This window comes from Macaca thibetana, chromosome 1, assembly GCF_024542745.1.
Source record: "Macaca thibetana thibetana isolate TM-01 chromosome 1, ASM2454274v1, whole genome shotgun sequence".
NCBI lineage: Eukaryota > Metazoa > Chordata > Mammalia > Primates > Cercopithecidae > Macaca > Macaca thibetana.
Window position 1 is genome coordinate 208,952,085 of NC_065578.1, and position 23,715 is coordinate 208,975,799.

Consider the following 23,715-nt stretch of genomic DNA (forward strand, 5'->3'; position numbering starts at 1 on the left):
CAGATATTTATGGGAATTATGGATGATGAGGATTTTGTGATCTGTTGCGGGAAGTCAGGGACCCTGAATGGAGGGACCGGCTGAAGCTGTGACAGAAGAACATAAATTGTGAAGATTTCATGGATATTTATTAGTTCCCCAAATTAATACTTTTATAATTTCTTACGCCTGTCTTTACTGTAATCTCTGAACATAAATTGTGAAGATTTCATGGACACTTATCACTTCCCCAGTCAATACCCTTGTGATTTCATAAGCCTGTCTTTACTTTAATCTCTTAATCCCATCATCTTCTTCATAAGCTGGGGAGGGTAAATGTCGCCTCAGAACCCTGTGATGATTGTGTCAACTGCACAAATTGTTTGTAGAGCATGTGTGTTTGAACAATATGAAATCTGGGCATCTTGAAAAAAGAAAACAGGATAACAGCAATGTTTGGGGAACACCAGAGATAAGACTTCTGGCTGCGGGTGAGCCGGACAGAACAGAGCCATATTTCTCCTCTTTCAAAAGCAAATAGGAGAAATATCGCTGAATTCTTTTTCTCAGCAAGGAACATCCCTGAGAAAGAGAATGCACCCTGAGGGTGGGTTTATAGACGGCCCCCTCAAGGCATGCCATCTTTTGTGGTTGAAGCCGAAGGGACGAAATAAGCCCTGGTCTCCTGTAGCGCTTCCAGGCTTATTAGGATGAGGAAAATTCCCACCTAATACATTTTAGTCAGACAGATTGTCTGCTCTCAAACCCTGTTTCCTGATAAGATGTTATCAATGACAATGCGTGCCTGAAACTTCATTAGCAATTTTAATTTCACCCCATCCAGTGGTCCTGTGATCTCACCCTGCCTCCATTTGCTTTGTGATATTTTATTACCTTGTGAAGTCTGTGATCTCTGTGACCCACACCCTATTCGTGCACTCCCTCCCCTTTTGAAAATTGCTAATAAAAACTTGCTGGTTTTAGGGCTCGGAGAACATCATGGATCCTGCTGACATGTGATGTCTGCCCTGGACACCAAGCTTTAAATTTCTCTTGTGCTCTTTCCCTTTATTTCTCAAACCAGCCAAGACACTTAGGAAATAGAACAGAACTCATGTAACTATCGAGAGTGGATTCTCCCAATAGTGATCTGATACAATACAGGTCCACAAAATGTGGACTGTGGACCAGGGACTGGGCCAGTCACAAATTGTTACTGATTTGTGACTAAATAAGATATTAAGAGTAAGTATTTATAAACTTCTATACCAATTTAGGGAAGCAGTTTTACATATATTGAATCTAATAATTTAAGAAATGTGAGGTCATAGCCTGTATGTCTTCATTTTGAGAATTCAATTTTCTCTAACAGTTTTATTGCATGATATCAGAAAATGAAACCCGAATATTAAAAAATAAATTAGTTCTTCACCATAAGTAATTTGGGAAGCACTGATTTAATATATTTAAAACATGCTAAATTCAAAGAGTTAAATAATTTCAAAATTTTTGCTGATGGACTTTTCAGAACTTTGGGGTGAAGTCTGTTTATGGTATTTACTAAACTTATTTGACCATAGCAGCCTCTTTTCAGAGCATACCTTTGAGAACTATTTATCTGAGCAACATATCTTTGGTTTTGTTTTAGTTTTTTAAGGAGCCAAAGTCAGCTGGGCACAGTGGCTCATGCCGGTAATCCCAGCCCTTTGGGAGGCCAAGACCAGTAGATGGCTTGAGCCCAGGAGTTTGAGACCATCCTGGGCTACATAGTGAGACCCCCTGTCAACAAAAAATATAAAACTTATCTGGGCATAATGGCACACACCTGTAGTCTCAGCTACTCGGAGGCTGAGGTGGGAGGATGGATTAAGCCTGGGAGATTGAGGCTCCAGTGAGCTGTGATCACACCACTACACTCCAACCTGGATGACAGAGCAGGACCCTGTCTCAAAAATACTAGTAATAAAAATAAATTTAAAAGGAGCCAGAGTCTTACTATGTTGCCCAGGCTGGTGAGCAATGGCAATTCATAGGCTTGACCATGGCACACTGCAGCCTACAACTCCTGAGTTCAAGTGATTCTCTGGCCTCAGTCTGGGTATCTAGGGCTAAAGGAGCTTGCCACTGCATCCAGCCTGAGCACGTGTTTTGAGAAAAGCTACTGTAGAGTATTTTATATCACCCTGTAAAGGCAAATTTGCTTTTTAGTGATTGTTGCCAATTTACCTCTTGATTTTGCCACTTAACTTTGCGGATGGAATAATGGGACTGCAGTGGAATAAAGGAAGAAATGTAATTTCAAATTTTGATATAGAAAAGTAAAGAGAATGTTTTTGCAAAGCTGGTAACTTTACTCTTGTCCTCTTTCCATCCCTGATGCCCTGTAGAACTGGATTTGTTCAAATAGATGACTTATCCTAATATGTTTTTATATTATGTACAAAACTATACTTTAGTCCTTTTTGCTTGTTTCAGTTTTGTTAAGAGTCATAAGGAGTTATTTACACTGGAATTATTTTAACAGGGACCCAGAACACAAAACTTAAACTTCATTTCAAATTCTAGAATTTGGGCTCAGTTATGTAGTCATGAGCTCTGCCTAACAGTGTTTGGCTTAATGATGGACTGCATATAGAATGGTGGCCGTGAGATTACAATGGAGCTGACAAATTCCTATCATGACATCATGGCAGTCCTAACATCCTAGTGCAATGCATTGCTTTTTCTATATTTAGATACCCAAATACTTACCATTGTGTTACAGTTGTCTACAGTATTTGGTAAAGTAACATGTACAAGTTTGTAATCTAGCTGCAATAGGCTCTATCGTATAACTTAGGTGTGTAGTACGCTCTATGATCTAGGTTTGTACAAGTATACTCTATAATATTCACATAATGCTGAAATCGCCTAAAGACCCATTTCTCAGAGTGTATCCCCATTGTGAAGTGATGTATAACTCTATATCCTCCAGGATGCAGATTGTCTTGTAAATAAACATATTAGGCATAGATTGAGCTTAGGTTCTACTAGGAACTTAAAAGAAGAAGTGATAAATACACATCAAGTAAACTGAGAACCAGAGGTTAAAAATTACAAGGTTTGCTTGTAATAAAGAATACAGCCCTGTGTCCTGAGTACTTGGATTCAGCATCTCTGATCTTCCTTTGCGCTCTTGACATGAGGCTTGTATATTTAGCTTAGTAATTCATGGCAGCTCATTATTTCTTCATCTTTTACAACAGAATGTTTTATTGAAAGGTCATGGTCTAACATAATTTAAATTTGCAGTGCGTTCCCTATCATTTTAGCAATTGACACCTGAGCCAGCTATTGCAGAGAGTAAATTCTGGACTGTAGAAATCTCTGTATTTGCATTTAGCATGTTGTGCCTTTGACTATTACATGTAATCCAGTGTCATGCCTACCAGCTGCTGGTGGCTGGTTTGGTTAATCTTCAGACTGCACATACTGTGGTTTTATTCTCTCTGATGAATGTAAATCACCCTCTTCACAAGCAAATGCTTAACATTTCTTTGTTGATTTTCTTACAGCTAGTTTATATGGTTTTATGATGGACTGATTTTTATTTATTTATTTACAAATCGAATTAGGGGAAAACACCTATACTTCTCTAAGATTCGTACCATGCCCAATTCCAGGGGTTTAGAGAAAGTACAGTACTGTCTTCCTATATTTCCTGTATTCACTTATTTAATTGGCAGTCCCCAGAGCAGGGTAGGTAAGAACACAGACTCTGGAGTTGGGTTGTCTGGACTTAAGGCCTTATTCCACCAAAGAAATGTTGCTGAAGTCACTCAACTCCTCTGAACCCTAGGTTTTCTTCTCCTTAGTAAAATGAGGATCATAATGTATTTTCTTCATGGATTTATTATAGGGACTAATAGGCTATTGATAAAGCCTTTAGCAACATATGTCTGACAGAGGAAGCATAGTGTAGGTTTTTTTGTTTGTTTGTTTAATAAATATATCGTGGGAGGGTGAACAGCTTCATTTGTTTAAATCTTTAGAAGTTCCAAATAACAAATAAGCAGAAATTATTCCAGAATATCCCTTATTTCGGGTTGAGGAGTGATTTAATGAAATATGAATTTTGGGTGCTGTTTCTGTGATTTTTTAACATAAATTGTTGACAGTGACAACTTATTTTAGACTTTCATCATCATCATCTGTGTATCGTATAGTACTGCAAAATTGGGACACTCTCAGAACAGCACAGCTTGGTGGATCATGCCTGCCAGACACCCCTCAAATGTGATCAGTGTTACCAAAGGTTCAATTTCTGGTTTAGTTTTTATTATTTTCCAAATTCCAGATCTAAATTTCTGAATAAACAGTTCACATTTTAGAAATAATTGATATAAGGATTTTTAATCAACATATAATACACATTCATAGAATTTATTTCTTTGGAAGTTAGCAAAAATATGGTGACACTACAATGATATTTTTTCCCCTAGCCAAATATTTTTCCTGAAAATTATTTTTAGATGATGTAGTGTGCTTGTGCACGTATGTGGCAAAGGGTGGGACGAATAGTAGGGACCCAGGACACGGGGATGGGGAGGAAAGCAATATGGAAGGGAGACAAATAACTGATAAGGGGAGAGGTGGAATTTTTGTCCAAGACAGCAAGTTAGTTTCTCTTTTTTTTTTTTTTTTTTTTTTTTTTGAGACGGAGTCTCGCTCTGTCGCCCAGGCTGGAGTGCAGTGGCCGGATCTCAGCTCACTGCAAGCTCCGCCTCCCTCACGCCATTCTCCTGCCTCAGCCTCCCGAGTAGCTGGGACTACAGGCGCCCGCCCCTCGCCCGGCTAGTTTTTTGTATTTTTTAGTTTTCACTGGGTTAGCCAGGATGGTCTCGATCTCCTGACCTCGTGATCCGCCGGTCTCGGCCTCCCAAAGTTCTGGGATTACAGGCTTGAGCCACCGCGCCCGGCCGCAAGTTAGTTTCTCATACCTCTTTTCCTCTTCCTCCTCCCCTCCCTCCCCTCCCTTCCTCACCCACCTCTTCCTTTCCCCTCCCCTCCTTTTTTTCCCTTCCTTCCTTCCTTCCTTCCTTCCTTCCTTCCTTCCTTCCTTCCTTCCTTCCTTCCTTCCTTCCTTCCCCTCCTCCTCCTTCTCTTCCTTCCTCCTCCTCCTCCTTCTTCCTCCTCCTCCTCCTTCCTCCTCCTCCTTCTGCCTCCTCCTTCTGCCTCTCCCTCTCCCTCTCCTCCTTCTCCCTCTTCTCCTCCTCCCTCTTCTTCTCCTCCCTCTTCTCTTTCTCCCTCTTCTCCTTCTCCCTATTCTCCTTCCCCTTCTTCCTCTTCTTCTCCTCCTTCCTCTTCTCCTTCCCCTACTTCCTCTTCTCCTCCTCCTGCCTCTTCTCCTCCTCCCTTTTCTCATCTTTCTCCTCCTCCTTCTCCTCCCTCCTCTTCTCCTCCCTCTTCTCCTTCCTCTTCTTCTTTTCCTTCTTCTCTTCCCTCTTCTCCTCTCTTCTCCTCCTTCCTCTTCTCCTCCTCCTGCCTCTTCTCCTCCTCCCTCTTCTCATCTTTCTCCTCCTCCTTCTCCTCCCTCCTCTTCTCCTCCCTCTTCTCCTCCCTCTTCTCCTCCCTCTTCTCCTCCTCTTCCCTCTTTTCCTCTCTTCTCTTCCTTCCTCTTCCCTCTTCTCCTTCTCCTTTCTCTTCTCCTTCTTGCTCTTCTCCTTCTCACTTTTCTTCTTCTCCTCTCTCTTCTCCTTTTTCCTCCTCTTCTTCTCCTTATCTTTCTCCTTCTCCTTTTTCTGTCTCTTCCTCCTCCTCCTCCTCCTCTTTCTTCTTTTTGGTTTCTTGCTGGCAACAATCTTCCCTACTTACTTACTTATTTATTTGAAGGAGTCTCGCTCTGTTGCCTAAGCTGGAGTGCAGTTGTGTGATCTCAGCTCACTGCAACCTCTGTCTCCCAGGTTCAAGCGATTCTCCTGCCTCAGCCTCCCAAGTAGCTGGGATTACAGGTGCCCGCCACCACCTCTGGTTATTTTTTCTTTTGTATTTTTTTTAGTAGAGATGGGGTTTTGCCATGTTGGCCAGGCTGGTCTCAAACCCCTCACCTCAGGTGATCCACCTGCCTCGGCCTCCCAGAGTGCTGGGATTACAGGTGTGAACCACTGCACCCAGCCAATCTTCCCAAGTTCTAAATGTGAATCTTTATGTTCAGTCCTGGGCCATTTCTTCTCAGTGTGCAAACTCTCTGAAGGTGTTCTCACCACTCCATGACTTAATTACCACACAGGTGCTGATACCTCCCCAAATGTCCATCTCTACCCCAGACATGTGCTCTGAGTGACAGAATTGTATGTCCTATCATTCCATTGACATTTTCCCCTGGATGCATCAGAAGCGCCCTAGACCTATATAGCCTTATGTCCCCTGTATTTGCATTTGGGAGTCCATTGAGACTTTCAACATGCGTAGCTCTTCATCCTGCTACACAGGCAAGGAACCTGGGAATCACCTTTGACTCTTCCCTTTGTTTCATTCCTACTTCTAACCCAAAATCAGGTCCTCCCAAGTATACATCACTCTTCCCCCATCCTCCCTTTCCACAGCAGTCACTCTGGTCCAAGCCACCATCATCTGTCACCCACACTACCATTGCCATCTCCTACCTGGTCCTCCTGCTTGCCTTCTTTATTCTAAACACAGCAACCTGAGTTCATATATACACATGCATTCATTCGTATGTTGCTTAAAACTGCACAGTGGCTTCCCATGGAACTTGAATGGAGTCTGATGTCTTCACAAGTGTGTGCGGGACCCAGACAATTTGACACCTCCTGTTTGTCATCATGCCTTGCACCAATCTTTGACTTTGCCTTGTTCCTTATGTTCCAGCCCTCATGGTCTCTTCCTGGTAATGAGTTAAACTTTTTCCTGCCTCACCTATTCTGTTCCCTTTGCCTGGAAAATTCTTCATTTCATCCTTAAAGGAGCTCCTTGCTACTCATCCCTCAGGTCTTCATCTAAATATCACTTCCCTGATAAGAATTTCCTCACCACTTCCTTCACTTCCTTTATAACACCTGATAGTGTTTTTATAACTCTCACCACAATTTGTAATACCACTTTCTGAGGTTATTTAATACTTGTCTTCCCTTCTAGACCAGTGGTATCCAATTTTTTGACTTCCCTGGGCCACATTGGAAGAAGAATTATGTTGGGCCACACACAAAATACACTAACACTAATGATAGCTGATGAACTAAAACAAAAATCACAAAAACATCTCATAATGTTTTAGGAAAGTTTATGAATTTCTGTTGGGCCACATTCAAAGCCATCCTGGGCTGTGGACTGGAAAAGCTTGTTCTAGAGTGTAAGCTCCATGAAGTCAGGAACTATAATTAAAAACAAACAAACAAAAAAACTTTATTTTTTAGAGCAGTTTTAGGATCTCAGCAAAGTTAAAGGGAAGATACAGAGACTTTTCATATGCCCCCTGTTTCCACAGGCAGCTGCCCTTAACAGAATGGTACATTTATAACAATTGATGAACCTACATTGACACATTATCACCTGAAGTCCATAGCATGATTTTTTTTTTAAAATTCACAATCATGTGCCTCATCCTAAAAAGGTATCCAGCACATAACATTCTCAGATGCCAACTTGCTTAGATATTGCAAATGTACCTCAAACTTTGTGACTTTTTTATACTTTCAAATCTCAGGCTTCTTTCAGTTTCCTTCCCTTGTTGTGTTAAGTGTCCCCCAGAACACAACTCGGATATCTGGGAGTCATCCTGGACATATCCCTTCCCTTCACCCATGGCTTTCTATTGATCTTTTAATCCATCGACTTCTTTATTTTCTTCCATTACTAATGTTACTATCACCACATCATCAACTCCAACATGATTGCCACCCTATAGTAACCTAGTCTAAGCTACCATTATTTCTCATGTGAAATTATAATATCCTTCCAACAGATCCAATTGAAATACACCCTAGATGCTCTCTTTTCTATCCTTTTTTTTTTTTTTTGCCTTTTTAAACATTGTACAAATTTACAGGCTACATGTGCAATTTTGTTACATGCATAAAGTAACAAAAGTCAGGACTTTGAGGGTATCCATCACCCAGTTAATGTATATTGCGCCCATTAAGTAATTTCTCATCATCTACTCCCTTCCAATCCCCTCACTCTTCCAAGTCTCCATTCACTGTCATTCCACTCTATGTTCATGTGTACAGATTTTTTTTTAACATCCACTTATGAATGAGAACGTGGGTATTTGTCTTTCTGGGTCTAGCTTATTTCAGTTAAAATAATAACCCCAATTCTAATCATGTTGCTACGAAATACATGATTTCATTTTTCTTTACTGCTGAATAATAGTCCATTACGTATTTATGCCACATTTTCTTTATCCATTCATCCATTGATGTACACTTAGGTTCCTTCCGTTTCTTTACTGATGTGAATAGTGCGGCAATAAACATACAAGTGCAGGTGTCTTTTTGATATATCGATTTCTTTTCCTTTGGGTAGATATCCAATAGTAGGATAGCTGGATCAAATGGTAGTTTTATTTTTAGCTCCTTGATAAGTTTCTGTACTATTTTTTCATAGAGGCTGTACTAATTTACATTCCCACCAACAGTGCATAAGAGTTCCCTTTTCTCTGCATCCTCGCTATGTCTGTTTTTTGTTTGTTTGTTGTTTGCATTTTTAATAATAGCCATTCTGACTGGTGTAGGACGATATCTCATCTTGGTTTTAGTTTGCGTTTCTCTGATGATTAGTGATGTTCAACATTTTCTCATATACCTGTTAGCCATTTATATGTCTTCATTTGAAAAATGTCTATTCATGTCCTTTGCCCACTTTTTAATGAGACTATTTGATGCTTTTCTTGTTGTTGAATTGTTTGTTTCTTACATATTCTGGATGAATGAGTAGTTTGATGTCAGATGAATTGTTTGCAAATTTTTTCTTGCATTCTGCAGGTTGTGTCTTCACTCTGTTGATTCTTTCTCTCACTGTGCAGAAGCTTATTAGTTTAAATAGGTCTTGTTTGTCTATTTTTGTTATTGTTACCTGGGTTTTTGAGGTCTTAGTCATAAATTATTTGCCTAGACCAATGTTCAGAAGAGTTTTCCCTAGATTTTCTTCTAGTATTTTTATAATTTTGAGTCTTTTGTTTAAGTCTTAACTCATCTTGAGTTGATTTTTGTACGTGGTGAGAGATAGGGGACCAGTTTTACTCTTCTGCATGTGGCCATCCAGTTTTCCCAGCAACATTTATTGAAGAGTGTATCCTTTCTCCAATGTGTGCTCTTGTTGGCTTTGTGAACGCCAACAAATATGGCTGTAAATATGTAGCTTTATTTCTGGGTTCTCTATTCTGTTCCATTGATCTATTTGTCTGTTTTTATACCAGTACCATGCTGTGTTGGTTACTATAGGCTTATAATAAAATTTTAAGTCAGGTAATATGATGCCTCCTTTTTGTCCCCCTCAGAATTTCTTTGGCTATTTGGGCTCTTTTTTGTTCCATTTGAATTTTAGGATTGTTTTTCCCTAATTCTGTGAAAAATGACATTGGTATTTTGATATGAGCTGCATTGAATTTATGGATTGCTTTGGGCAGTATCGTCATTTTAACACTAATTCTTCAGATTCTTGATCATGGGCTGTTTTTCTGTTTGTTTGCATCACCTATAATTTCTTTCATCATTGTTTTGTAGTTTCTCTTGTACAGATCTTTCGCCTCCTTGGTTAAATATATTTTAATTAGGTATTTTAGGTATTTCAATTAAGTATTTTAATTTTTATGTGGATATTGTAAATAGGATTGCCTCGATTTGTTTCTTAGTTAGATTGTTACTGGTCTATAGATGTGCTGCCAATTTTTGTACATTGAGTTTACATACTGCAACTTTACTGAATTCATGTATCAAATAAGAGTTTTTTGTGGCGTCCTTAGGTTTTTCTTGACATAAGATCAAATTGTCAGCAAACAAGGATAATTAGACTTCAGTTTTTCCAGTTTAGATGCCGTTTATTTCTTTCCACTGCCTGACTGCCCTGGCTAGGTCTTCCAGCACTGTAATGAATAGTAGTGGTGAGAGAAAATATCCTTGTTTTGTTCCAGTTCTTAGAGGAAAAGTTTTTAACTTTCCCCATTCAGCATAATGTTACCTGTGGGACTGTCGTATATGGCCTTTGGTATTTTGCGGTATGTTCCTTCTATCCCTTGTTTATTGAGAGTTCTTATTATGAAATGATGCTGAATTTTATCAAATGCTTTTTCTGCGTCTGTTGAGATGCTCATATAGTATTTGTTGTTGGTTCTGTTTATGCGACATACCACATTTATTGATTTACAGATGTTGAACCATGCTTGTGTTCCTGATATAAAACCCACTTAATTCCTAAAAACACACAGCCTTCCTCCCAAGACTGAACCAGGAAGAAATTGAAAACCTGAACAGAGCAATAACGAGTAGCAAGATTGAATCAGTGGCCAGGTGCGGTGGCTCACGCCTGTAATCCTGGCACTTTGGGAGGCCGAGGTGGGTGGATCACTTGAGGTCAGAAGTTCCAGACCAGCCTGGCCAACATGGTGAAACCCCGACTTTATTAAAAATACAAAAATTAGCCGGGTATGGTGGTGCACGCCAGTAATCCCAGCTGCTTGGGAGACTGAGGCAGGAGAATTGCTTTAACCTGAGAGACAGAGGTTGTGATGAGCTGGGATTGTACCACTGCACTCTAGCCTAGGCAACAGAGTGAGACTCTCTCCAAAAAAGAAGAATAAAAAAGATTGAGTCAGTAATGAAAAGTGTCCCAGCAATTAAAAGCCCAGGATCAGATGGATTTACAGATGAATTGTACCTAACATACATAGAACTAATACTAATCCTCCTGAAACTGTTTCAACAAAATCAAGGAGGAGGAAATTCTCCCTAACTGCTCTATGAAGCCAGTATCACCCAAAACCAGACAAGCATACAACAAAAAAGAAAACTATAGACCAATATCCCTGAATAACATAGACACAGCAATCCTCAACAAAAATACTAGCAAACAGAATGCAATAGCACCTCTATCTATTCTGTACTTTGTAGCCATTGTGTTCTTTTCAAACATTTAGGTGACCATGTCAATCTTTCTATTTAAAATCCCTTAATGGGGCTGGGCACGGTGGGTCAGGTGAGCCTGTAATCTCAGCACTTTGGGAGGCCGAGGCAGGTGGATCATCTGAGGTCAGGAGTTCAAGACCAGCCTAGCTAACATGGTGAAGCCCTGTCTCTACTAAAATTACAAAAATTAGCCATGCATTGTGGCAAGTGCCTGTAATTCCAGCTGCTTGGGAGGCTGAGGCAGGATAATTGCTTGAACCCAGGAGGCAGAGGTTGCAGTGAGCCGAGATCATGGCACTGCACTCCACCCTGGGTGGCAGAGCGAGACTCCATCTAAAAAAAAATAAAAATAAAAATAAAAATAAAAAAATAAAAAAAAATCCCTTAATGGCTTTTAAGTTGAATATGGTGCTTTAATTTGCCAAAGTATCCCAAAATATGTGGCCTCCCCTCTCACCAGCCTCATTATTAGTGAGGCTGCCCTTTTTCTCTTGCTTGCAGTCACACTGACCTTTTTGTTGCTTGCCTGTCTGCGCATTCCCTTCCACCACAAGATCTTCCACACGTCCTCTTCTTGGAATGCTCCTTTCTGTGCCTGGCTCTCATCCTTTGGATCAGGGCTGTCCAATCTTCTGGCTTCCCTGGGCCATAGCAGATGAAGAATTGTCTGGGGCCACACATAAAATACACTGTAATACTAACAATAGCTGATGAGCTAAATTTTAAAAATCACACAAAAAAGTCTCATAATATTTTAAGAAAGTTTATGAATTTGTATTGGGCCCATTCAAAGAACTGTCCTAGGCCACATGTAGCCCGCAGGCCGTGGTTTGGACAAGCCTGCCAGATCTAAGGTCAGGTTCACTTCTTTCGAACATGTCTGAGTTCCTTGACTCAACAATTTTACTTCTATAGGTACTCATCCTTTCTGTACTCCCAGTATGGAAGCCTTCCCTGTTTGTGGGAATTACATGGTTGCCTCTGTACTCCACCAGACCATATGTTTCATGAGAGCAGGCATCTCACTTGGTGTTCGTTACCATCTTTCAAATTTTATATAGAGCTCAGTAAATATTCATCAAATGAATGGATTAATAAATAAATGATAAAGCTCAATCAGTAGCTGAGTTTTTACCTACCAAATGCTTATCTAGGGTGCCTCACATTTGCTTTCTAACAGTCTGTTTACTTTTCTGCAGCTATGTAGTTTAAGTACTAAAATGCTACATTACCGATCGCTGCTGCTTAATCTAGTAGTAAATATTTGCTGAATGCATGTAAGGCCAAGAACCCACTCCGAACTAATCCTTTCTTGCTTCCCTTATTTTGTGCTTTTCTAGCCTTTCTATCAGCTTTGCAGTTCCAACCTGTAGTGTGCTCTTTCTCTCACCAGACTTAAAAAAAAAAGAGTTAAACAATGTTAAATCATCAAATAAAGTGGTTAAATAAAGATGATACAGAAACCAAACACTTTTCATTCAAACAAAGAACTTGATATGGTTGTGGTGTTAATAAATATATTTTAAATATAATCCATTGCTCCGATTTTAAAACCTCCTCCGATTAGGCACTGAGTACTTAGATATAATATCCAAAACATGATCTATTGAAGAAAACAGTCCATCCATTGCAGTTAATTAAAAGTAAAATGTTCTGTACTTCAAAAGAAGTCATTAAGAAAATGAAGAGACAGGCCACCAGCTGGGAGAGAATGTCTGTGAATCATGCACAATTCTATTAATAGGATTTGTAGTAACTTATACCAATCCTAACAAAGGACTTGTATCCAGAATATATATAGACGTCTTATAACTCAATAATAAGAATACACAAAACCTGATTTAAAAATTGGCAAAACAGCTGGGCGTGGTGACTCACACCTATAATCCCAGCGCTTTGGGAGGCCGAGTTGGGTGGATCACTTGAGGTCTGCAGTTCGAAACCAGCCTGGCCAACGTGGTGAAACTCCATCTCTACTAAAAATACAAAAAAGTAGCCTCACGTGGTGGCAGGCGCCTGTAATCCCAGCTGCTCGGGAGGCTGAGGCAGGAGAATTGCTTGAACCTGGGAGAAAGAGGTTGCCGTGAGCCGAGATCGCCACTGCCCTCCTGCCTGGGTGGCAGAGCAAGACTCCGTCTCAAAAAAAAAACAAAAGGCAAATATTGGCAAAATATTATACCAAAGAAGATACACAGATGGCTAGTAAAGTGCAATCAAGGATGTTACCCATTATCAGTCAGAAAAATACAAATTAAAACCATAATAAGATACTACCTCACACACAATAAAATGGCTATAATTTTTAGACAGACATACCAAGTGTTGGTGAAGCTATAGGAAAACCGAAACCCACATGTATTACTGCTGGCAACATAAAATGGTGCCACCACTTTGGAAAATAGTTGGGAAGTTTCTTAAAAAGTTAAACATAAACTTACCATAGCCTAGCAATTGTACTCCTATATGTCTACCCAAGAGAAATAAAAGCTTATGTCCCTGCAAAGATTTACACATAAGGAAAATAGTTGGGAAGTTTCTTTTTTTTTTTTTTTTTTTTAAATTTATTTATTATTATTGTACTTTAAGTTGTAGGGTACATGTGCATAACGTGCAGGTTTGTTACATATGTATACTTGTGCCATGTTGGTGTGCTGCACCCATCAACTCATCATTTACATCAGGTATAACTCCCAGTGCAATCCCTCCCCCCTCCCCCCTCCCCATGATAGGCCCCTGTGTGTGATGTTCCCCTTCCTGAGTCCAAGTGATCTCATTGTTCAGTTCCCACCTATGAGTGAGAACATGCGGTGTTTGGTTTTCTGTTCTTGTGATAGTTTGCTAAGAATGATGGTTTCCAGCTGCATCCATGTCCCTACAAAGGACGCAAACTCATCCTTTTTGATGGCTGCATAGTATTCCATGGTGTATATGTGCCACATTTTCTTAATCCAGTCTGTCACTGATGGACATTTGGGTTGATTCCAAGTCTTTGCTATTGTGAATAGTGCTGCAATAAACATACGTGTGCATGTGTCTTTATAGCAGCATAATTTATAATCCTTTGGGTATATACCCAGTATTGGGATGGCTGGGTCATATGGTACATCTAGTTCTAGATCCTTGAGGAATCGCCATACTGTTTTCCATAATGGTTGAACTAGTTTACAATCCCACCAACAGTGTAAAAGTGTTCCTATTTCTCCACATCCTCTCCAGCACCTCTTGTTTCCTGACTTTTTAATGATCGCCATTCTAACTGGTGTGAGATGGTATCTCATTGTGGTTTTGATTTGCATTTCTCTGATGGCCAGTGATGATGAGCATTTTTTCATGTGTCTGTTGGCTGTATGAATGTCTTCTTTTGAGAAATGTCTGTTCATATCCTTTGCCCACTTTTTGATGGGGTTGTTTGTTTTTTTCTTGTAAATTTGTTTGAGTTCTTTGTAGGGTCTGGATATTAGCCCTTTGTCAGATGAGTAGATTGCAAAAATTTTCTCCCATTCTGTAGGTTGCCTGTTCACTCTGATGGTAGTTTCTTTTGCTGTGCAGAAGCTCTTTAATTTAATGAGATCCCATTTGTCAATTTTGGCTTTTGCTGCCATTGCTTTTGGTGTTTTAGACATGAAGTCTTTGCCCATGCCTATGTCCTGAATGGTACTACCTAGGTTTTCCTCTAGGATTTTTATGGTATTAGGTCTAACATTTAAGTCTCTAATCCATCTTGAATTAATTTTCGTATAAGGAGTAAGGAAAGGATCCAGTTTCAGCTTTCTACTTATGGCTAGCCAATTTTCCCAGCACCATTTATTAAATAGGGAATCCTTTCCCCATTTCTTGTTTCTCTCAGGTTTGTCAAAGATCAGATGGCTGTAGATGTGTGGTATTATTTCTGAGGACTCTGTTCTGTTCCATTGGTCTATATCTCTGTTTTGGTACCAGTACCATGCTGTTTTGGTTACTGTAGCCTTGTAGTATAGTTTGAAGTCAGGTAGCGTGATGCCTCTAGCTTTGTTCTTTTGACTTAGGATTGTCTTGGAGATGCGGGCTCTTTTTTGGTTCCATATGAACTTTAAAGCAGTTTTTTCCAATTCTGTGAAGAAACTCATTGGTAGCTTGATGGGGATGGCATTGAATCTATAAATTACCTTGGGCAGTATGGCCATTTTCACGATATTGATTCTTCCTATCCATGAGCATGGTATGTTCTTCCATTTGTTTGTGTCCTCTTTTATTTCACTGAGCAGTGGTTTGTAGTTCTCCTTGAAGAGGTCCTTTACATCCCTTGTAAGTTGGATTCCTAGGTATTTGATTCTCTTTGAAGCAATTGTGAATGGAAGTTCATTCCTGATTTGGCTCTCTGTTTGTCTGTTACTGGTGTATAAGAATGCTTGTGATTTTTGCACATTAATTTTGTATCCTGAGACTTTGCTGAAGTTGCTTATCAGCTTAAGGAGATTTTGGGCTGAGACAATGGGGTTTTCTAAATATACAATCATGTCATCTGCAAACAGGGACAATTTGACTTCCTCTCTTCCTATTTGAATACGCTTTATTTCTTTCTTTTGCCTGATTGCCCTAGCCAGAACTTCCAACACTATGTTGAATAGGAGTGGTGAGAGAGGGCATCCCTGTCTTGTGCCAGTTTTCAAAGGGAATTTTTCCAGTTTTTGCCCATTCAGTATGATATTGGCTGTGGGTTTGTCATAAATAGCTGTTATTATTTTGAGGTACGTTCCATCAATACCGAATTTATTGAGCGTTTTTAGCATGAAGGGCTGTTGAATTTTGTCAAAAGCCTTTTCTGCATCTATTGAGATAATCATGTGGTTCTTGTCTTTGGTTCTGTTTATATGCTGGATTATGTTTATTGATTTGCGAATGTTGAACCAGCCTTGCATCCCAGGGATGAAGCCCACTTGATCATGGTGGATAAGCTTTTTGATGTGTTGCTGAATCCGGTTTGCCAGTATTTTATTGAGGATTTTTGCATCGATGTTCATCAGGGATATTGGTCTAAAATTCTCTTTTTTTGTTGTGTCTCTGCCAGGCTTTGGTATCAGGATGATGTTGGCCTCATAAAATGAGTTAGGGAGGATTCCCTCTTTTTCTATTGATTGGAATAGTTTCAGAAGGAATGGTACCAACTCCTCCTTGTACCTCTGGTAGAATTCAGCTGTGAATCCATCTGGTCCTGGACTTTTTTTGGTTGGTAGGCTATTAATTATTGCCTCAATTTCAGAGCCTGCTGTTGGTCTATTCAGGGATTCAACTTCTTCCTGGTTTAGTCTTGGAAGAGTGAAAGTGTCCAGGAAATTATCCATTTCTTCTAGATTTTCCAGTTTATTTGCGTAGAGGTGTTTATAGTATTCTCTGATGGTAGTTTGTATTTCTGTGGGGTCGGTGGTGATATCCCCTTTATCATTTTTAATTGCGTCGATTTGATTCTTCTCTCTTTTCTTCTTTATTAGTCTTACTAGTGGTCTGTCAATTTTGTTGATCTTTTCAAAAAACCAACTCCTGGATTCATTGATTTTTTTGGAGAGTTTTTTGTGTCTCTATCTCCTTCAGTTCTGCTCTGATCTTAGTTATTTCTAGCCTTCTGCTAGCTTTCGAATGTGTTTGCTCTTGCTTCTCTAGTTCTTTTAATTGTGATGTTAGAGTGTCAATTTTAGATCTTTCCTGCTTTCTCTTGTGGGCATTTAGTGCTATAAATTTCCCTCTACACACTGCTTTAAATGTGTCCCAGAGATTCTGGTATGTTGTATCTTTGTTCTCATTGGTTTCAAAGAACATCTTTATTTCTGCCTTCATTTCGTTATGTACCCAGTAGTCATTCAGGAGCAGGTTGTTCAGTTTCCATGTAGTTGAGCGGTTTTGATTGAGTTTCTTAGTCCTGAGTTCTAGTTTGATTGCACTGTGGTCTGAGAGACAGTTTGTTATAATTTCTGTTCTTGTACATTTGCTGAGGAGTGCTTTACTTCCAATTACGTGGTCGATTTTGGAGTAAGTACGATGTGGTGCTGAGAAGAATGTATATTCTGTTGATTTGGGGTGGAGAGTTCTATAGATGTCTATTAGGTCTGCTTGCTGCAGAGATGAGTTCAATTCCTGGATATCCTTGTTAACTTTCTGTCTCGTTGATCTGTCTAATGTTGACAGTGGAGTGTTGAAGTCTCCCATTATTATTGTATGGGAGTCTAAGTCTCTTTGTAAGTCTCTAAGGACTTGCTTTATGAATCTGGGTGCTCCTGTATTGGGTGCATATATATTTAGGATAGTTAGCTCTTCCTGTTGAATTGATCCCTTTACCATTATGTAATGGCCTTCTTTGTCTCTTTTGATCTTTGATGGTTTAAAGTCTGTTTTATCAGAGACTAGTATTGCAACCCCCGCTTTTTTTAGTTCTCCATTTGCTTGGTAAATCTTCCTCCATCCCTTTATTTTGAGCCTATGTATGTCTCTGCGTGTGAGATGGGTCTCCTGAATACAGCAGACTGATGGGTCTTGACTCTTTATCCAGTTTGCCAGTCTGTGTCTTTTTTTTTTTTTTTTTGAGACGGAGTCTCGGAGCATTTAGTCCATTTACATTTAAGGTTAAGATTGTTATGTGTGAACTTGATCCTGCCATTATGATATTAACTGGTTATTTTGCTCGTTAGTTGATGCAGTTTCTTCCTAGCCTCAATGGTCTTTACATTTTGGCATGTTTTTGCAATGGCTGGTACCGGTTGTTCCTTTCCATGTTTAGTGCTTCCTTCAGGGTCTCTTGTAAGGCAGGCCTAGTGGTGACAAAATCTCTAAGCATTTGCTTATCTGTAAAGGATTTTATTTCCCCTTCACTTATGAAACTTAGTTTGGCTGGATATGAAATTCTGGGTTTAAAATTCTTTTCTTTAGGAATGTTGAATATTGGCCCCCACTCTCTTCTGGCTTGGAGAGTTTCTGCCGAGAGATCTGCTGTTAGTCTGATGGGCTTCCCTTTGTGGGTAACCCGACCTTTCTCTCTGGCTGCCCTTAAGATTTTTTCCTTCATTTCAACTTTGGTGAATCTGGCAATTATGTGTCTTGGAGTTGCTCTTCTCGAGGAGTATCTTTGTGGCGTTCTCTGTATTTCCTGGATTTGAATGTTGGCCTGCCCTACTAGGTTGGGGAAGTTCTCCTGGATGATATCCTGAAGAGTGTTTTCCAACTTGGTTCCATTTTCCCCCTCACTTTCAGGCACCCCAATCAGACGTAGATTTGGTCTTTTTACATAATCCCATACTTCTTGCAGGCTTTGTTCATTTCTTTTTCTTCTTTTTTCTTTTGGTTTCTCTTCTCGCTTCATTTCATTCATTTGATCCTCAATCGCAGATACTCTTTCTTCCAGTTGATCGAGTCGGTTACTGAAGCTTGTGCATTTGTCACGTATTTCTCGTGTCATGGTTTTCATCTCTTTCATTTCGTTTATGACCTTCTCTGCATTAATTACTCTAGCCATCAATTCTTCCACTTTTTTTTCAAGATTTTTAGTTTCTTTGCACTGGGTACGTAATTCCTCCTTTAGCTCTGAGAAATTTGATGGACTGAAGCCTTCTTCTCTCATCTCGTCAAAGTCATTCTCCGTCCAGCTTTGATCCGTTGCTGGGGCTGAGCTGCACTCCTTTGCCGGGGGAGATGCGCTCTTATTTTTTGAATTTCCAGCTTTTCTGCCCTGCTTTTTCCCCATCTTTGTGGTTTTATCTGACTCTGGTCTTTGATGATGGTGATGTACTGATGGGGTTTTGGTGTAGGTGTCCTTCCTGTTTGATAGTTTTCCTTCTAACAGTCAGGACCCTCAGCTGTAGGTCTGTTGGAGATTGCTTGAGGTCCACTCCAGACCCTGTTTGCCTGGGTATCAGCAGCAGAGGCAGCAGAAGATAGAATATTTCTGAACAACGAGTGTACCTGTCTGATTCTTGCTTTGGAAGCTTCCTCTCAGGGGTGTACTCCACCCTGTGAGGTGTGGGGTGTCAGACTGCCCCTAGTGGGGGATGTCTCCCAGTTAGGCTACTCAGGGGTCAGGGACCCACTTGAGCAGGGAGTCTGTCCCTTCTCAGATCTCAACCTCCGTGTTGGGAGATCCACTGCTCTCTTCAAAGCTGTCAGACAGAGTCGTTTGCGTCTGCAGAGGTTTCGGCTGTGTTTGTTATTGCCCTGTCCCCAGAGGTGGAGTCTACAGAGACAGGCAGGTTTCCTTGAGCTGCTGTGAGCTCCACCCAGTTCCAGCTTCCCAGCAGCTTAGTTTACCTACTTAAGCCTCAGCAATGGCGGGCGTCCCTCCCCCAGCCTCGCTGCTGCCTTGCCGGTAGATCACAGACTGCTGTGCTAGCAATGAGGGAGGCTCCATGGGTGTGGGACCCTCCCAGCCAGGTGTGGGATATGATCTCCTGGTGTGCCTGTTTGCTTAAAGCGCAGTATTGGGGTGGGAGTTACCTGATTTTCCAGGTGTTGTGTGTCTCAGTTCCCCTGGCTAGGAAAAGGGATTCCCTTCCCCCTTGCGCTTCCCAGGTGAGGCAATGCCTCGCCCTGCTTCAGCTCTCGCTGGTCGGGCTGCAGCAGCTGACCAGCACCGATCGTCCGGCACTCCCCAGTGAGATGAACCCAGTACCTCAGTTGAAAATGCAGAAATCACCGGTCTTCTGTGTCGCTCGCGCTGGGAGTTGGAGACTGGAGCTGTTCCTATTCGGCCATCTTGCTCCGCCTAGTTCGGGAAGTTTCTTAAAAAGTTAAACATAAACTTACCATAGCCTAGCAATTGTACTCCTATATGTCTACCCAAGAGAGATAAAAGCTTATGTCCCTGCAAAGATTTACACATAAATGTTCACAAAAGCATTCTTCATAAGAGCCAAAAACTGGAAACTGTGCAAATGTTCATCAACTAAGGAACAGATAAAATGTGATCCAGTATTACAATGGCATATTATTCAGCAATAAAAGGAAACAAGCTACTGCCACATACTCCAACATGGATCAACCTGAAAAACTTTATGTCAAGTGGAAGGAGCCAAACATAGAAGGCTCCATATTGTATAATTCTATTCCTATGAAATGCCCAAAACAGGCAAATTGATAGAGACATAAAGTAGCTTAGGGGCTGTCTGGAGGTGAGAGTGAGAAATGACTGCAGCACGCATGGGGGACCTCATGGTCTGGTGGAAATGGTGCAAAGCTAGATTGTGCTGATAGTCCTGCAGCTCTATAAATTTAATAAAAATGAAAAGAATCAGCCTCTAAAAAGTGCATTTTCTACCTGATGACTTCTAACTTTGCTATTCTGCAGAATAACCTTCAGCAGCTCCTAGTCCATTCATGTAAGTGTGATTCCCTCGGCGTGCACACACACACACACACACACATATATATACACACTGATATATACAGAGAGAAATTCCTTAAAGAATTGGCAGGCTGCTGGCAAAATTCCCTTTTGCTCAGGGAAGGTCAGTGTCTTTTTTTCTGATGAGACCAGTCCCTTCTGGAAGGTAGTCTGATTTACTTAAAGTGCAGCATATTTTTTAAAAAATATGTTTTTGTATTTAATTTAATTTTAGAATCAGAGGGCACATGTGCATGTTTGTTATATAGGTATATTACTGTGTACACAGTTACACTGGTATTTGCCTATGTATATTGTTACGTAGGTATAATGGTGGGGATTTGGCTTCTAATCAACCCATTACCCAAATAGTGAACGTTGTCCTTGACAGGTAATTTTTCACTACTCTCTCCCCTCCTGCTCTCTGCTTTGAAGTCCTTACTATCTATTATTTCCATCTTTATATCTCTGTGTATCCACTTTGCTTGGCCCCCACTTATAAATGAGAGTAATTTTCTGTTTATAAGATTTAATTTTCTATTAAATCATGAGGATAATGGCCTCCAGCTTTATCCATGTTGCTGCAAGAAGGACATGATTTCATTCATTGTCATGGCTGCATAGTCTTCCATGGTGTATATGTACCATATTTTCTTTTTGTAGTCAACAGTTGACAGATACTTAAGCTTAGTCCGTGACTTTGCTATTGTAAATAGTGCTGCGGTGAACATGTGAGTGCAGTTGTTTTGTTGTTGTTGTTTTTTGGGTTTTTTTTTTTTTTGAGACAGAGTCTTGCTCTGTCGCCCAGGTTGGAGTGCAGTGGCGTGATCTCGGCTCACTGCAAACTCACCTCCCAGGTTCAAGCAATTCTCCTGCCACAGCCTCCTGAGTAGCTGGGATTACAGGTGCCCATCACCATGCCCAGCTAATTTTTGTAGTTTTACTAGAAACGGGGTTTCATCATGTTGGCCAAGCTAGTCTCAATGCCTGACCTGATAATGATGTCTTGGACGGGCTTGGTGGCTCACACCTGTAATCCCAGTACTGTGGGAGGCCAAGGCAGGTGAATCACCTGAGGTCAGGAGTTCGAGACCAGCCTGGCCAACATGGTGAAACCCAATCTCTACTAAAAATACAAAAATTAGCTGGGCATGGCGGTGGGCACCTGCAATCCCAGCTACTTGAGAGGCTGGGGCAGGAGAATCGCTTGAACCTGGGAGGTGGAGGTTGCAGTGAGCCAAGATCACACCACTGCACTCCAGCTTGGGTGACAAGAGCAAAATTCCTCTCTAAATAAATAAATAAATAAATAAAATTAAAAAAAAATAGAATGATTTCTTTTCCTTTGGGTAGGTACCCAGTAGTGGGATCACTGGGCTGAATGGTAGCTCTATTTTTAGGTTTTGGAGAAATATTCATGCTGTTTCCCATAGGAGTTGAACTAATTTATGTTCCTACTAACAGTGTATCTTTTATTTTTTGACTTTTCAATGATAACCATTCTGACTGATGTGCGATGGTATCTCATTGTGGTTTTAGTTTGCATTTTTCTGATGCTTAGTCATTCAGAGCATTTTTTAACATGTTTATTGGCTGCTGGTATTTCTTCTTTTGAGAAATGTCTGTTTATGTCCTTTGTCTTGTTTTTTTTGTTTTTTTTGTTTTTTTTTTTTTGAGACAAGAGTCTCACTCTGTAGCCCAGGCTGGAGTGCAGTGGTGTGATCATAGCTCATTGCAGCCTTGATTTCCCAGACTCAGGCAAAATTTCTGCCTCAGCCTTTAGAGTAGCTGGGGCCACAGATGTGTGCCACCATGCCTGGTTAAAATTTGAATTATGTGTCAAGACGGAGTCTCTCTATGTTACCCAGACTGACCTTGAACTCCTGGGCTCAAGCAATCCTCCTGCCTTGGCCTCCCAAAGTACTGGAATTACAGACGTGAACTACCATGCCTGACCCTTTGGCCAGTTTTTAATACAGTTGTTTGTTTTTTCTTGTTGAGTTGTTTAAGTTCTGTGTGGATTCTGGATGTTAGTCCTTTGTTGGGAGCATAATTTGCAGATATTTTCTCCTATTCTGTAGGTTGTCTATTTACTCTGTATATTATTTTGGTGTGCAGATGCTTTTTAGTTTAATTAAGTCCCATTTGTCTATTTTTGTTTTTGATGCATTTGCTTTTGGGATCTTCATTATAAACTCTGTCTAGGCCAATGTCCAGAAGATTTTTTTCTGGGTTTTCTTCTAGGTCTTACATTTACATCTTTAATCCATCTTGAGTTAATTTTTGTACATGGTGAGAGAGGTGCAATTTCGTTCTTCCACATATGGCTAGCCATTTTTTTCAGCACCATTTATTGAAGGTTGTCCTTTCTCCAGTGTTTATTTTTGTTAACTGTGTCAAAGATCAGTTGGTTGTAGGTATGTGGCTTTATTTTTGGGTTCTGTATTCCTTTCCATTGATCTATGTGTCTAATTTTGTACCATTACCATGCTGTGATAGTTACTATATCCTTATATATTAGTCAGGCAATGTGTTGCCTCTGGATTTGTTCTTTTTGCTTAGGATTACTTTGGCTATTCAGGCTCTTTTTTTGCTCCGTGTGAACTTAAAGTGTACCAGCTTAAATGTTAATCTCATCCAAAAAAGCCTTCACAGAAACATCTGGAATAATGTTTGACTAAATATTTTGGCACGATGCCCCAGCCAAGTTGATACATAAAATTAGCCATCACACATAATGAGAAATATTTATGAAGCATATAGTACACCTCAAACTTACCCCAGGATTTCTTTTTACCCTTAACCTATAGTACACGGTCAGATCTTAGTACTCCAGTCAACTTTTCTCTGCCCGCCCCCACACACAGGCCCACGATCTCCTCCTTCTGTAGGTTGTCTGTCTTGTCCACCTACCTGAAGTATTTGCCTCCTCATCTCTTTATCCTTTATTCCTACATATCATCATCATGGAAATTTTTAATGATCTTTCTTGGAATATCTTAAAGATACTTCTGAAAATGTAACTTTTTAAAACTTGGAATCCTACTTGGTTTTATTATAATTCTTCACTCATCATCTTTTCTCCTATCAGACTGTAAACGGTGTCAAGACAAACACGTAGAGTAGTACTCCTGAAAATATCAAATGGAAAACTTAGGAAATAAGCCATGTCTAAGTTTTAGATTGCATGCCATTTTGAGCAGTGTGATGAAGTCTCACGCCCTGCTGCCTTGTCCTGCCCAGGATGCAGATCATCCCTTTGTCCCCCTGGCC

At 40.3% G+C, this 23,715-nt stretch overlaps 1 protein-coding gene across 8 annotated transcripts in view; it reads left to right on the plus strand.

The window, feature by feature from the left end:
* The window catches only part of RYR2 (ryanodine receptor 2), a 795,071-nt gene that overhangs the window by 464,460 nt on the left and 306,896 nt on the right, over positions 1-23,715 (plus strand). The gene's annotated exons all lie outside the window — the stretch shown is intronic.